General features: G+C 38.8%; 1 long non-coding RNA gene across 1 annotated transcript; it reads left to right on the forward strand.

Moving 5' to 3' along the window:
* The first annotated feature begins 8,892 nt into the window (after positions 1-8,892).
* LOC128808371 (uncharacterized) lies at positions 8,893-16,233 on the forward strand. The gene is made up of 3 exons (XR_008437454.1): positions 8,893-8,961; positions 14,179-14,324; positions 16,112-16,233. It is a non-coding gene; the product is annotated as an uncharacterized LOC128808371 (long non-coding RNA).
* Positions 16,234-16,738: the final 505 nt, after the last annotated feature.

A 16,738-nucleotide genomic window follows, 5' to 3' on the forward strand; every position in this document is an offset into this window, starting at 1 on the left:
GCAGAAAAACTAAGGAATGTTATGTGATATGTAATACATTGTCCTGGGACTTGTACAGTGTGAGGGGGCTCTTGCATTACTTGTAGCTTCTCAGGGTTTGTCCACTCTGGATGTAGACACTGATGAATAGTTTCCTACAAGAAAGACTTAGACACAAAAAAATTGAGATGACTGAATATCTAATCTAATTGAGGTGGCTGAATATCTTTGGACAAGCATTTATATTACTGAAAGCAAACATATCAATATGCATTTATGTATTCCAAAGTACATTTGAATATTGTTTTGGTTATGTTTAAAGGGAAAATAAATTGCAAATATAATGCAAATTCTATATTTCTTTCAAATGCCTAGAGAGTCCTTAGCAGTGAAGTATTGTATTCTAGCAGTGGCCTCTGCTCAGTGAAATCTGTTTCCTGTTGTCTTTCTGCCACTTTGATGGCTCTTCTACATGTTGCCAAGGCTTTGTGTTCAATCAAGATATCAGAGTCTTGCAAAATGTCTTGATATTTTCTGTTAAAAAAATAACTGTAGGTAAGTCAATAAAAGGTTGATTAGCTTTCTCTGGAGATGTACCTTTTTAATGTCTACCTTTTTAGTGTCTAGTGATTTTTTCTTCTAGCTGCAACGCAATAAAATAAAACAACAGAAACAATATATCTAATTTGGTGATTGTCACTTAAGCAGCATACAAAAATGGGAAATAATTTTTCTTCTGGTTCAAGAGGGATGATTAAATTTTAGAATTACCCCTTTTACCTGTCCTGAAGCCTTTCACTTCATTTTGCTGTGTGTTCATTTTATCTCTGGGCAATATTGGGGGGGAATATCAATCCACTTAAAAACTTTTTTTCGTACAGTCCTATTATTTCAGCTTCATCTTGCTGATCAGGTCTGCACTTGGTTGGTTGCTGTGTAGAGGCTCTCTATGTTTCTCCTATTATATTGTCATCACATTAAAAGTGAAGAAAACCAAACCCCAAGAGGGAAACACAGACAAAAAAAAAAGATGCCTTGCATCTCTTTGAGGTCTTTACTTAGTCCACCAATTAACTTCTTTTCCTGTAGCAGCTGAAAGATATTTTTGTGGCCTGTGTGGTTCTCTGTACCACCCGAAGAAATAGCAACCTAGTCCAGAGAAGAGCTTTTCCTGCAGTCACTCACACTGACAATCCCAGTTCCTGGCTGTAGGGGGCACCTATAAAAAATTGTGGTTTTCCTGTCCTCTCCTGGGAAGGTCCTTGTGGACAAAAGCTGCTGACTCAGCACTGGCTGTCAGGGAAGAGGGGATGTGAGGCCCTTGCTTGGCTTATCCTCCTGTGTGTTCTTCCGGCATCTTTCATGTCTCTCCAGCAGCAGTCATACCTGTGGGAAGGCTTGCTGGGGAACACCATGTAGGAAGTGTGGGGAGGAAAATGGGAAGACTGTAACCCTGCTCAGCTGTGTCTGAAGTGGCCCACCATCATAATTTCTGTTGCATGTTGTTGTACCAATATATTTGTTTTCCCCTTTTTGTCCCAGCCTGAAGCATTGGCAACATGCTGCTTTTCCACCAAATAAATTGTTTTCCAATGGTTTTGCTTATGTGAAGTCCCTTCTGGGCTCATCCAGGTTCACTTCAGAGAAAGGGCATTGGTATGCTATAAATGCTGTCAAACGCTTCCTGAACAAATGGCAACATCTTATTTCTCAACCCTGTGTTATTTTTAAACGTCTCTTTTTCTCTGTTTGCGATGAAAAACACATTTGTGGCTTTTCCTTAGTTCCAAGAAATCCAATCCTTTCCTTTCCTTTCCCCTTTCCATTTTCCTTTCCCCTTTCCCCTTTCCTTTCCCCTTTCCCCCTTTCCTTTCCCCTTTCCCCTTTCCCCTTTCCCCTTTCCCCTTTCCCCTTTCCTTTCCCCTTTCCCCTTTCCTTTCCCCTTTCTTATTCTTTCCTTTCCTATACTTTCCTTCCCCTTCCCCTTCCCCTTCCCCTTCCCCTTCCCCTTCCCCTTCCCCTTCCCCTTCCCCTTCCCCTCGTCCCCTTCCCCTTCCCTCTCCTTTCCTATCCTTTCCTGTGTGATTGTTATACTTCTGTTCATTATTTTCTTTTCCTAACCTTTTTTTAAAAAATTATTATCCATAACCAACAGTCAATTCAAGTTCTTTGAAGAAAAAAGCATTTCCTTAGATGTATTTGTACAATCTCTAGCGTAAATTTAGGCTGCCTTATGATCTCTATTAATACCTGCAGTAGGAAGGTGAAAAATATAAATCATAGACTCAGTTATCTTGCTTATTTATACTGACTGAACTGAGTTGAGGGAAATTCTGCAGTAGATCAAGTTGGGATTCGATAGCAGGGGTTGTAACTTCTCTTACACTGCTCAGAGGTTTACTTGGAGCGTGGGTTTTGATTTGTCCCATGAAGGATTTAAAAACTTTTCAAAAAATATTATTCTTTTCTGCCTTCCTCAGCCTGAGTTTAGCTCAGCTCTTTTGCAGCATTGCTCCTCCTTACAGTTTTGTTGTTGTTGTTGTTGTTGTTTGGGTTATTTTGTTCTTCTTTTTTACAGCAAACAGAAAGCTGGGTTTAGACTTTTTCATAAAGTAAGTGAAACTGATGTGGATTTTTTTTCCTCTCAGACACTTTCTACCTATGCTAAATCAGATTCTTACCAAAACCAGAATATTAACCTGCTTATGTTTTTTCAAAGACTTTTCATTTCTAGGATAAAGCATCATGTCACACCTGGCATGTCAAACAAGCCATATCCTTCTGTTTCAAAAGGATTAAATCTTTTATTCTATTGTTTGTGCATGTGGCTTATAGAGAGCATGGCAGTCTGTGCATAGATCCACTCTGTAAACATCGACCTTCAAGATGCATCGTCCGTATGCACTTTCATCATTTACTCTCCTTCCTCTCTTCCAGGGTCTCTTTAATCTCTTGGGGTTGTGGAAGCGAGCAGGCATAATGCCATATACCTGTGCTCAGTGTGGGAAGAGGGAGGGTATGTGCACATCCATCCTAAAGCTGTTGCTAACTGAGAAGTGTTTGATCTTGAATATCTATGGCAATGTGCTCAAGGATGGCACATCTGGAAGAATTCCAGCTACCTTTTTTCTCTTGAATCGCAGCACACAAATTTTACTCCTCAAAGTTTGCACCAGCCATATATTTTGAAAAGTCAAATTTCAGCTATATTTTATCTTTTTTAGCAGACGCACAGATGCAACACAATAGAACGAGAAGGATTTCAGACACGCCAAACAACCACAAAACCATAATCTTCCCACTTATGTAGACATTTCTCAGGCATTGAGAATAATTATAGATGAAATTAGTTCAAGTATTAACCAACAGCCATTTAACCCTGGAATGTACTTCATCTTCAGCTGCTGGAAGAACCAGTGGTATTCCATCCCTTGCAGTTTCAGATTACCATATTCCTAAAATTAGAACTATAAAAATCAAACTGTAACCAGAGAACCATGCAAGCTAGTAAAAATGGTTTTTAATTGAAAGGGCACTTTGAAATCTCTGTGCTGAAAAGAACTGAAATCATTTACGTGTGTCTTGGAGGAGAGGAAAGGAGGAACTATTTCCAAGAAGAGTGGACTGTTCTTCCAATAATAAAATATAATCAAAACTACTGTTTAACATCTAGAATTTACAAGCTGGCAGCAGCCTGCTATGAGCCATTTAGACAGTAATGAAAATAATTGGTCATGCTCTTTAATGGTGTACAGCCACTTTCTGCTATAAAATAGCAGCAGTAGCTGCCCCCTGACCGAATAAGTGGCAAATAAATGGGGAGGATTGCTTCATTTTGTGTGCTGTAGAGACCATCTAGCAACATTCTGACTTCCCTCTCCTGGCAGTTGGTATATCAAAGCAGAAGAAAAGGACCGAAGGACAGGAATTCTCTGACAGGGTTTATTTAAACAGTTTCCCAGTTTTTGTAATCTACATGAAGCTTCTTGTTAAAGGGGGCAATCCTGAGCAACCAGCAGCTGTGGCAGTCACGAGTACAAGTGATGGGCAAGTTTCATCTTCAGGGTCTATCCTAACTGTAGCATTAGAAGCACTGAAAAATAGCAGAGGGCTCAACCCTGGTTACTCTTCCTAAGTAACATATTCCTAAGAAGCTGAGCTTAATATCTCTCTAGAATGAAGGCAGTTTGTACAATACCCCTTCAGCAATTGTTAGGAAAAAATGCAGAATTTAATTTCACTGTGAATTAACAACTTGACCTTAATAGGGTATGACTGGACTCTATAATCACTGTTTTTCTTTTTGATTTTTTTTAAATTTGGTTTTAGCCTGCTTACTGATCATGAATCATAACTTTGTTCCAAGAGGAAGAGAAGATCCCACACTTTTTCGCTTTTCAGAGACTTTTTCAGTGACTTTCAGACTAAGAGCCCTCAGGACTTACTGAATCTCATAAATACAGTCTCACTTTGAAGTCTAGACTAGAGGAGGTAACTGTAAGCCCAAGTGAAATGCTCACTTTTTTTTTCCTTGAATATGAAACTTTATCCTATATCTAGGGATACTGCTACTTTATTGGAGAATTGAAGCAAGTACTGCTGTAATTAATTCTTTCAAAAAAGCAGCAGAGAGCTAGGCCACATATGACTTCAGTCATCTCAGAAAAATCCAGCAGAAAATTAAGCCTCTAAGTCAAAGGTTAAATATGTCACCTGTAAAGGGGGCATTCTTATGAGGAAAAAAAGAGAAGCTTGACCTTGGTGCTCAGAGACCTGGGACACTGGAGATAAATGATGATCAAAATTGTACAAATTTTTAAGCAGAAGTGACCAAAAGAGCAGTTATCACCTAAAAGATCTTTGATATTTACAAGAAACAAGAATTCACAGATGAATGAGGAAATGGGGGAAAACCAAGATATTAAAAGAAAATAACTTCCAGTTCTCTTAGGATTTTAACCTGGCCAACGCACTAATTTAAATGTCTATTGTGATTTAAATTCAAAACACTGCAGAACATGAAACTGTATTGAATAGGATTTTCAGGTGTACCTTTGAGAGGTAGTGATTTCTATGCAGGGGGCAATATCATTCCTTATTCTACAGTGAAAGTGGACCTGTAAATATTTTGTCTAGAAAGAACTGTCTATCAATAACTGTGTGCTCCTAGAGGAGTTTGGGATAGGTTGGTTATCTATATTTGACGTTGGATTAGTTACAAATAAACGAGGCAGAGACACATTGAGGATAAATGATGCTGTGATACTTGAACTTCTAAACAGCAGAAAGCAATACAGAAATTTAATATCTGCTAGGATTGAGGAGAAAGAGGGATTGAATATAAAGGACAGAGACATTTGATGGTGAAACAGTATCTAGGAAGTGAGATAGGAAATGGAGATTGTTTCCTTGCCCAGAAATATGAGAACTAAACCATTTTCTGGCAGCAAAAAGAGCCAGAGTACAGAGCAGAAACTGGATGGGCTTCAAGAGCTTGAATGAAAAGCGGGAGGAATAATAGAAGATTGCAGGGTATGCAGCATGTGCAGAAAGCATTCCGAGACGCAGGGGACAGGGAGAGGCTCTGAGAAGGGAGCAGAGATGAAGGCAGACATGGTATTTTGGATACTCTATGCCGGCGGGGAAAAATGAACAGTACAGAAGGAATTATTTTATAGATCCTGGATGGGATGTCCAAAGAAAGAACGAAGAACAAAAATACTTCACAAAGGTAGAAAAGATGGGAGTGGGAGGGAGGGGGAGCATGAGGGCCAGGAAATGTGGGAGGTATTTAAAAATAAGTGAAGGAGTGGGAGAGGCAAATAAGGACAGTAAGAAGAGGGGGAAGGAGAAATTTTACTATAATCTGTAAGTATGAATCCACTGAAAAAAGTGATTTATATAAAATAAACCCCAAATGAATACAGCATCAATACACAATACTATGTACTATATATATCTGATCTTTTATTATATAGTCCCTAAGGTCTTTGCAAAGTTAGAATAAATAGGATTTGAATTCTCTGAATATTTTTTCTTAGAAAGGCGGTCAATAAATTCACTATTTAAACAATATTCCCAATCTATTAAGTCAAATCACAGTTTATGGATTTTGTGAGGTACAGTATTTTGTTGCAATACCTGTGCATATAGGCTCCACTCTGATAAAATGAATTACATCTCGTTGTGGCCTGTGGTAAATTTCAAAGTTATGCTACAATTTATTACTATTTTTAAAAATGATATAATAATGAAAAAGAAATCAAACACAGTCTCTCAGCTGATGGACCCCACAGGCGAGGAAATGCGTCACACGGCTCCTATGTCTCCGGTGGTATGAATTATTTCAGCCTGCTGGAGAAGAAGAAAAGAGTAGGGGAAGCGCAGTAACACTAAAGAGTGAAAACCAGGCATCTTTGTTGGCCACAACCCAAGCAGATTCTATGGGCCTGCTGCATAGATGGTTATGTTGTGTTCTCTGGCCTGTCAGGCATGTGGTCAGACCAGACAGTCTCTACCAACATATTCAGTAGAAGATAACATGGAAGATAAGAAGCTATCAATGAGAGCAAGAAAGAGAGTAACAAAGACGAAAACTGATGTTAGTATTTATCTGTTAAAAAACTGATTTTCATTAATACATTTAAAATAATTTTTCCAGTAAACTAGTGAAAACTTTTATTATTCCCTTTACAAGTGGGAAAACTATGCTTAATATTTCAATACATTATAAATTACTGGCTAATACCATATCTAATGATATCAGGGACATTCTTCAGCAAGTTACAGAAGCACTAGGTGTCACTTGATTACCATCAGGATAGCTTTTGATAGCTTGACTCTTTCCAGTCTTTAATGGTGACACCTCCAGCCATATGTTTGTTGGTCTGTTTATGTATGGATGCATCCATTGAGGATTAAAGTATTATTAACATATTTTCTTGAACAGATTATATTTGTTCTTGGCATCTGTTTGAATACTGGCTGGGATGGTTTCCTGGTTGGCTTTGGGACACAAACTGCTTGGGCAGATAGGGGGTAGATTTCTCATGACTGTTTTGTCCTCAGAATGCCTCACAAAGCAAGAATTTCCAAACCATCAGACATAAATCTCTCTCTCTTCCTTTACCAGCAATGTTAATACATTTTGAAATAATAGAGGTTCAAAAGTTCAGTAGGAAAATATTGGTTTCATTACTCATTGAAAAAGCTTTTATTTGTATGTAGCTGCAATTTAACATCATGTTGACGTCAGCAGAGTACATAACACAGTAAATGTTCACGTATTTTTACAAAAACTCCAGCTAATTCTAATCTAATTAGTAAAACACATTGATGATTTCTACAGCCTTCTGCATCATGTTCTTGCTGGTTTGCTCATTCTCCAAGCGATTTTTGTTTGAATTGGGACGCTGGTAGTTTTCTTTGAAATACAGATATCCTGAGTGACTGCACTAGCTGACTGTGACAGCAAAGATTCTCAGGTTCTTGGCAGTATAATTTCAGAAAATGCACCTGGAAATTTTCATGGTCCTATAATCAAATAAAGAAGAGTTTAAATAGGTTATTTTTAAAAAGGTTTGGGACTTGCTACTGGAGTTTAGGCTTCTGATTTTAAAGCTGAGAGGGAGAATAATAACCTGCTAGAGTAAAAGAAAGATCTGGCACATATGTTTGTAAAAATCATATTAGATTTCCCAACAAAAATGCAAATTCTGAGCAGGCTTTCTTCCCAAAGCGACACTGTCCCTTGCAAGAGCCTTCTGCTAAGCTGTGATTTTGCCCTCTGACTGGAAATAATCCTTCCCTTGTTTTTATATCCAAGACTGGATTCTTTCTGTGTCTGCTGTGCTGTTCCACTCTCTGCTTCTTTTCTTGTCACAAGGAGGCCAACAGTTGTGACATTTAGGGGAAAACAGCTCTTGTTTAGAGTATATTGCTGCATTTCTCTCCTTCCGCTCCTGCTTCTCGCTACAGTGTGGCAGTGCGTGGTGCCAGGCTCCCTAACAGCTGTAACACATCCAGTTTAAACCTCTTGCTGCAGCTGCAGGGAACAGAAACATCTCCTGAGACACCAGGATAGGCTTTGCTGTCCTTGGGGTGGTCTGGCTGTGGCTGGGACAGCCTTACCGTGGCTGTGCCTGAAATGCACAGCCAGAGCTCCAGGCGTGCTGCGGGCTCCTGGGAGTGTGCTCACCATGAAGAGGGAGGTTTTGAGAGGGGCCTACTTCTTCCCAAAAATCCTAAAAGGGGGATAGGGCAAACAGAGGAAGGACACTGTACAACGAGGTTGGGTTTTTTCCTTGCCTTCACCTTATCATTTCCTTTCCCGCAGTGCAATGCTCGGCAGGCCTCCTGCTGCTGCAGCCTTCCTGAGACCTCTCTCTGTCTCCCTGCTGTTTTGCCTCCGGTGCTGTGGCTTCCCTGCTCGGCACCAGCATCCCATAGCTGGGAAGAAGCCTCTGGGGAAAGCAGCGGGGCCTCCAGGGCGTTTGCTGGCAGAAATCATCCCCGCAGGCTGTGCCAGCCTCCAGCTGGCAGCTGTGTGCTCCCGGGAGCGTTTGGTGAAACTGCCAAAATACAGATGCTGCAGAGCCATCGGGCTGGAAATTTCCCACAGGAGCTGACCACACTGTTGCTCTTTTACGCGACTAGGCAATCCTACCCAGGATGTCTAAAATAGTCCCTTTTTGGAAACTTTGCATTTTCCCCAATGAAGCAGAAATCTAGATTATATAACCAGTAGCTGAAAAATTACCAATCTTTGTATGAGTACAGTGTTCAAATCACCTCCTGTATTAATCCACTAGGAAAAGACATTAATCTATAACAAGAGGTCTCAATGTTTTTACGCTTTCTCTATGCCCCAGTTTCTGCTAAACTACCCTGTTTGTCCTTCTGCCTTGTGTTCAGGGCTGTGGACAGGGGTGAATGACATCTGGAGTTTTCTCCCAGAGCCTGAAAAAGCAGTGGAGAACCTAGGTAAGTGCAGAAGGAGCAGTGATGGGCAATGGACAAGATAGGATGAGGAAGCTGATAGATACATGATAGGCTACAGGCACTAAAGCTGGGAGAGACCAGTATGAACTGAAAGACTGGTATGTATGGTTGGAGCTATCACCATAAGAGGCAGTTTGAGTCCAAGATAAAGTGTGTCAGTATGAATTGTGAGGCACCATAATTAATGTCAGGCTGAAAGGGCCAGAATAATTTATGAGACTGAGAAGATACAGGGTTGAGAAGCATACTATTAATGAATGTTGAGATGGTAGGCATGCAGGATTGAAGATAAGGCATCCAGATTTAGCCACTTGGAACTGAGGGGAAAAAATGAGTCTTTTGTGTGACCAAACAGGTCTGTGCAAGTGTATGTAATTTATGTGAGTTATAGGCTATTTGTCACGTTGCAAAACATTGCCTATTTTGAAATGCTAATGACATCTTGCATCACTGGGCTAAATTCTGCTTCAGATACACTGGTGTACTGACAAATTCACCAGGACTGCTCAGACAAGACAGTAAAATGCAAGCAATTGACTTTTTAATTTTCAAAGTCTTATTGCATAGCAATCAGCAATTGACAGCATGTTAAAAACATCTACATTGCAGTTATTAAATCAGATTTTTTTTTCTAAGCAACAGAAAACTTGTGTAAAATCCTAATGTCTGCCTGAAATCACTTACATCCATTTCTCACTGACAAAGAACTACAGATGCCCATAAAATTACTGCAGAATTATATTGATAAAGGGGAACTATTTTCTCAAGAACCATACAGTGCAAAATCAAATCCAAAGGAGCTTTAGGCTCTATTTAGTAACCACAGGTAAATCAGAAGGATGCTTGAATCCCTTCTATATGAATGCAAATGGAAAGGGGCACTGTACAAGGCTGAAAAGAGATGCATGCATACTTTCCGCAGCAGTGCCTGCCGTCTCTAGGACCCATCTCACAAAGGCTGTTGCAGAAAGAGGAAATGCGGTGGTGCTGCATGGATTGGGCAATGGCTACTGGCTACTGCTCCCGAAGAGATCAGCAAAGATCTGTCTAGGACCTGTCTTCTAGGGCAGCATATGGTTTGCTAAATGGTTTTGCAACTGGGGGATGGCACACATCCAGGTGGCTTTCATTCCCTGCCAGAATTTTAAAGAGATGTTAACAATGTTTACACTTTTCAGTTTTGACAGCCTCTAAAAATTACCTATTTAAACCTTCTCTCCCTCTCTGACAACACTAAATCCAGCTCCTCTTTCAGATGCAAAGTGCCCCAGTGCTTTCTGAGTTCTCATTGCAGAACTCAGGAGAGAAATCTGGTTGGCAGTGCCACTGCTGCCTCACTGCCTCACCACTGGAGCCTTAGTCAGTGCTGCAGCTCTGAGTGCCCCATGCCCAAGCCACCCACAACTAAGAGATGGGGGAACATTTCAACAAATTCAAAGCTGTTTGGGAGAGTAGCAGTGGGATTCTAACAGCTGCTTTTTTCTATTGTTCAGCCTTTCATTAGAAAAGAGAAAGGGTGATTGTTTTTTAGGAGATCCATTAATAAAACAGGTGCAAATGAGAATTTGTCTTGCTTGTCCAATGTGTTGGTCTTGATAGTCAGCTATCTTCAAATATAAGGACTTCCCTCTCATTACTAGATCAGGCATTTTCCTCTCACCCTTTTCCAAATATATGTAACTCTACTGTCAAAAGGATGAAGACTGATTTGTACAATGTTACTAAAAGAGTAATTAAAGCCATGGAAAGTAACTCTCTCACTAAGTTTGGAAAAGTAAGATAATGAGGCTTCTGGGAGATGCTGTTGGTGGAATACTGCAGCACACCAGGGGATGTTAAAATTAAATCTAAGGACCAGCCCTTTTTGCAAGGTTAAGGACAGACACCATAGCCAGAATGTTTTGTTTATAATTGGACATCTGGCAAATATCGATCTACAGTAGTATTTAGTGTGTAATGGAAAGTACAGGTTGTTACATGAGCAATCAATAGTTTTTTAGATTATTGATCCTTACAGTGGCTATTGACTGTTTTTTAGGAGATAGCATAGTCTAGTTTTTCATTTAGCTTAGCTTAAAATAATTGGATTGCAAGTTGTGTGCCTTTATATGTGGAAAGGGACTCAATATGCAAATATTGTTTCTCATAATTGACAACATATAAAAAATAAATACTCACTTGTGTTTTTTCTTCCCTGTTGTGTAGTAGAACTACTCAAATATAATTTTTATAAGATGAAAAATGAAGTTGGCTTCAGAAGAGTGCAGAGGCCACCATCTCCCCTTTGCTGTGTGACTAGAACATTTTTATCAAAAAAATTCTATTAATAAAGTCAACTGTTAGAATGAACACATATGGGATCTAACTGATTTCTCTAGACATGTCATGTTATCGCTCACTCTCATCCCAACTGATATAATTGTTTGCTTTCTTCTGCAGAGAAAACATGCTGTTGCCTACTGCTTGGGGACCTTATAGAAGTCTCACCAAGTACTCTTGAGTGTAAAGGATTTTATGAACTGTAAAATAAGCTGATAATATTTTTTGCTCAGTTAAAACAAGCTCTGTGTGGGGAAGGACTGGCATAGAAGAAATGTCAGTAAACTATGAGCCAGGTCATGCCTTGAGGTGTTAGTTCTTGTGATTGCTATTTATATTTCAGTGCAGACTGGAGTCTTTCTTTTGACCAAGGCATAATATTCCCACTACAGGCAATTGCCAGCTAATGCTCCAGCCATCTTGTAAATAAGTTAATCCTATGTTTGCATTTGGTTCCTCCTGCAGGAGCTAGAAACAGAACTGAGGTGTTTATAGTACAGACTCAATGCTCATCTCTGCTGACTTTCAGAGTAAATAAAGAGTCAAATGTATGCATAGAGCAATGCTATTTATGTTATCTAGACAAGCTGAGAATGCATCATTTTGCTGTACTGCGTTTTCCCAGATCCAAGAAAGCAAACCACAAATCTTTCTGCTGTTATCTAGCAAGTAACTCTATACCACTACTAAATCAACAACAGCAGGGAATGGAACTATTTTTCAGGTGTCATATATATCCCAATGCTCTGTCTGTCCTGAAGGTCATGTGTCAAATCATTCTGGGAACAGATTTTTATCTAGTCTGAAAACATTAATCACATACAACTTCTAAGCCAAACAAACAAAACCCAGTCTAACAGAAGTGTAAAAAATTTGGAAGTTTCCATACAAATTTTAAAAAAAACTGTCCTAGAAAATGATGTAATTTGACCACTGCACAATCAAAAAAAATATGCCAGTGAGTATTCTGAGATTTCACTTTTGACATTGTTTTAAAATATATTTGTGTAATACACCCGTGGGGGCTATTCTCTGGTACCAGTACATACCTTTGTATTTAAGAATTAGGGATTAACATTTCATGTTCTGGTAGGATTACATGGGGTATTTGTTTATAATTAAAGATTTCCCCCTTGTTTTGGAGTGAAAAAACTGCAGCAGCCTTCAGTTTCTTATCTTAGTGTTACATAAAGGTGAATTTGACCTACAATGTGAAATCTGAAACTGAATCAAAACTACATAAAAGAATCTCAAGTTACTTTGGTCAGGATCTAGAGTCAGACCTTTCTTAAATGCATTTTGATTGCAGATGAAGGGCTGCAAACCATCCCTCCATCTCAGTGATTATTTAGGTTAAGAGAAGGTGTGAGGTTTGATTTGATCTGGGCCCATCTTCAATAACTGCTATCAAAACCAAAGATTTTTTTTTGCAAATTGCTCAACTTTCTTGAGTTTTATTGACATCAAACCATCAAACAAAACAGGAAAAAAAGACCTTTGTCATACAGGCAGCATTTTAGTGTTTAGGACACTGAAAATACTTTAACTTGATGTCTTTTGCTGCTTCATTAGTCTTGCCTTGATTGTAAGATAAAGGTTTACGCAAGCGCCTGTAGAACCTAAAAGGCTGTTAATTGTTTGAAATGTCAACTGAAGCAGCTTTCTTTTAGAGTGTGGTCTATTTTAGCATTATAAATTCATTTTGGATGGGAGCTCCTCTATTAGAGAAGTGTTTTTTTTTTCCCAATCTCTACCTTCTATGAAGAAAAACCCCAGCATTTTAAGCATTTAAATGACTTCTGGGCACTAGCTATTTATCTCACAAGACAGTATTTCAGGACATCTTTATTTTCTTTGAGAAACTCTGCAAAAATACAGTATAATGTCATTTATTGCTGGATGTGCATGCAGAGCAATATTGTTCTGTTGCCTGGTAACCAGTGAGAGGGAGGCACTTTGGAAAGACTGATAGGAAAAGAGAAAGAGAAAGCTCAACTGCACACACTTGAGTAGAAGACTTATAAAACTGGTATTTGTTCCAGGTAGATTTGAAGAGGAGTTTGGGTCAAGGTTCTCATAGGGTTTTGTAAATTCTTTTTCACATCAAAAAGCCCAGTAGGATATTTTCTTGTGTTGGGATTTAATGACCAGGCTTATTTTTTCAAGCCATGTTTACAATCAGCATACTTCAGAAAGAGAAATATTCCTTTTTCCTTCACATGCATTCTTGAATACTTTTTGAAGGTGTGTTCTCCTTAGAATAGCACAGTGATAGTGTTGTAACAAAACAAACATGCAGAAGCATTTTGAACTGATATTCTTATGAACTGTGAATGATCATGGATATATTTTCAAAGCCAGAATGCTCTGACAGTTTCTGAATTAGGGAACTCCTAGGTATCATAATACAAACAACTAACAAACAGTAGATTTGCTGAGTCAAAAAAATAATCACAAAACACACCCAGCAAATATCTTTGCTGGAGTTCAGTCTGGCCATTGCTTCCTGTTTTACAAGCAATAGAAAGTCAGCATAAAATCAAGGCAGAAGAGATGAGCTCACAGGAGCCAGTTTAACCTTTGGCCAAGCTCAGACAAAGTGCTGGTGAGAGTTTAAAGAGTCTGAGTTATTGTGTTGCTCTTTGATGCCTCGTTGGCTTCCTGCTCCTGACCAGTGTCGGGGCAGACGGTCTTTGCGTGGTCCTTCCTCCCCGCAGGGTGAGCAGGAAGTGCTGCGAGGCTGTTTATTGCTGCAAGATTTACAACAGAGTTTTGAGAAGTGAAAAGGGTTGTGTAGCCCAAGTGTGATTGGAGATGGTCTTCAAATTTCGAGGTGTTCATTTGAATAGAACTGAATGTAAATTTTTTTTTTTATGTCAGCTACTTAAACTCTGAAATTTTGTAAACCTCATTGGCTTTACCTGTGGAGTAGTGTTTTACTTCATGTGAAGATCAGAATTCTAAGAAGGAGGAGTTGCACACTCTGGATGTTGATTCACTGATTACTAGCTACTGGAAAAATTAAGGTCAGAGATTAACTCCTCCATTATAACCTTCTGTGGTATTCTGCTGGTGGCAGAGAGCTCATGGACAGTATGATGAAAGCATAAAGAAGAAAATACCCTTCATATTGGTGTGTTAGTTTTTCACATTTCCTCTTCTAGAACAATTTGAAGATCATAAAAATACAAGTAGACAAGTACTAGAAAATTCTTAATTAGGATCTCACCAATTATTATTTCCTGTTTACTTATATACATATCATACTTGTATACATAGCAGGACCAAGAAGAAGTTTAGCTCTAATAGAAAGCCCTGGAATTTTTTCTAAAATTTATCTAAGTTATTTGACAGAAGTCTGGAATAAGCTATAAGATAAAACCTGTTGTTGTGACTCTGTGATAATGTCCCTTTTAAAAAATTATTTTCTCCTAGCAGAGTGGGTCACTGAGATCTCAAAGCCTTGCACTCAGTATGTCCCAGTAGAAACCATTTACAGGCTCCTTCCTATTTTGGAGAGATCTGTAAGTGCCACACAGAGCTGAACTTTCCTGTGAAATATCATAAACGGTGTAGTCTCTTTTCTATGCTTTGTATCTCCAAGAAAGAACCTGTAAGTGATAACAAAATCTCATATTTTGTGAATTTCTGTTAATGATACTACTTAAGAAATATACATCAGTAATGAGGGCAGACAGCCATTCAGACTCTACAGAGGAAAAATAAAAACAAAGTCTGAGTTATGTCTTACGCCATTAAAAAATGGACTTGCTGGATTAAAGGGCAAAAAGCAACATTCAGCTTCCATGCTGCAATATTAGTTTATGACTAGAGAGACAACATAGTGGCAAGGTATCTTGATGTTATTTTTCCTTCAAAAATGCTGGCAAGTTTGTGGTCTGGTCATTTGCCCTGTTATACAAAACCCACTGCTGCAAGTGTTTGCCAGAGAGCAAATGAGGGGTGACAGAGACTTAGCTATGGTCTGTGGGGCATGGCTAAGGTTTGGGGTCACACTCAGACCCTAGTATGATCTATCCTTGTAATCTCAACAGACGAAAACACTGCATGAAAACACAGCATCAACTAGAAAACAAATCAAATTAGAAACACCTTATATTTACTGGAAGTAATTGTGTACCTTTTACATGGGGTTAGAATTGAAATTTGATGCATTAATTATTCACTGAATATAAACTTGCATATTTCAAATAATCTGGAAGGCAGTTATTATCGCATAAAATATTTGTATAATAATAGTAATTGCATGTGATCTTGCAAAGGGTTCAATCATTCAAAGTGTTGAATAGTCTGTGTCCATCAAACAAAATATTTCAGGACAGGTTTAGCTTTACACAAGTAAGCAGTCCAATTGACCTCACTAAGGCCACTCATCTACTTAAATGTCAATATGTATCTAAGTGCTTTCCTGGATTAGGGCCAGAACGTTTTGTCTTTTGTAAGACAAGGTCCTGAGAAGACCTGTTGCAAATGGCTGTAGTCTGCAGAGTCCCGGAAAGGCGAAGCAAAATAAAAATAAAAAAGGGTAGTATCACATTATAACTTAGCTGTTCATTTATTTAAGGAATGTGGTTTATCATGAATGATTGGCATTATTGCAGACAGGATTATTGCTATTTAAAGGCAGTAATAGGAAATATGATCAGGTATTTGAAACATGGAATAGGACTGAAAAGCAAAGATAGTGACTATCTTATCAGTGACTCAGAGTTATGGGGTTCTCTAGAAATCATTTGGCATCATTATTTCTATCTATAGTAGGGGACTAATTTGTGCATTACTGATTCTGCAGTCCCAGCAATGGAGCTTCAAAACCAGCTTGCCTGAGGATGGAGTATACTCCCTTCAGATCCTTATCTCCCTGGAGAGACTCAAGTCCATGAACTGTTGTCCATGAAGGTCCATTGTAGAGGATTGCTCTTAACCCCATTAAAAAATGAAAAAATCTAAATACTAGTCATTGTCTCTTCCTTGATGAAAGTGAATATAAGGTAAGCCCAAGCATGTCACTGTGAATGAAATAGAATTCCCTTCAGGGTAGCTATTGTAGCTGTGGTTTTGCACAGGAAAAGTGTGCAACCTAACTTCATGCTCAATTAAGAGTGTGGCAAATTTCTCAACTGCTGCCTTTGTACAAGAAAAAAAAATGTCCTGTATGTAATTCTTCTTATTTTCAAAGCAAAATACAGATATTCAGATAACCTTGGTAGTTTTAATTAAGTCACCGCTCACAAGATGTAAAATATGTAATGCCAAGCTGCTGCCCAGCACTTTTTGCCTCTCTGGGAATAACTGGGAATAACTGTCCTGTTTGTATTATAACAGTCTTTTGCCAGTGTGAGAACCAAGAAATTAATATATCAGCTATGACTGACTATATGTACTTCCACACACAGCTAGCATGACTCTTTATGCTCAG

This window comes from Vidua macroura, chromosome 1, assembly GCF_024509145.1.
Source record: "Vidua macroura isolate BioBank_ID:100142 chromosome 1, ASM2450914v1, whole genome shotgun sequence".
In the NCBI taxonomy this organism is placed as follows: Eukaryota; Metazoa; Chordata; class Aves; order Passeriformes; family Viduidae; genus Vidua; species Vidua macroura.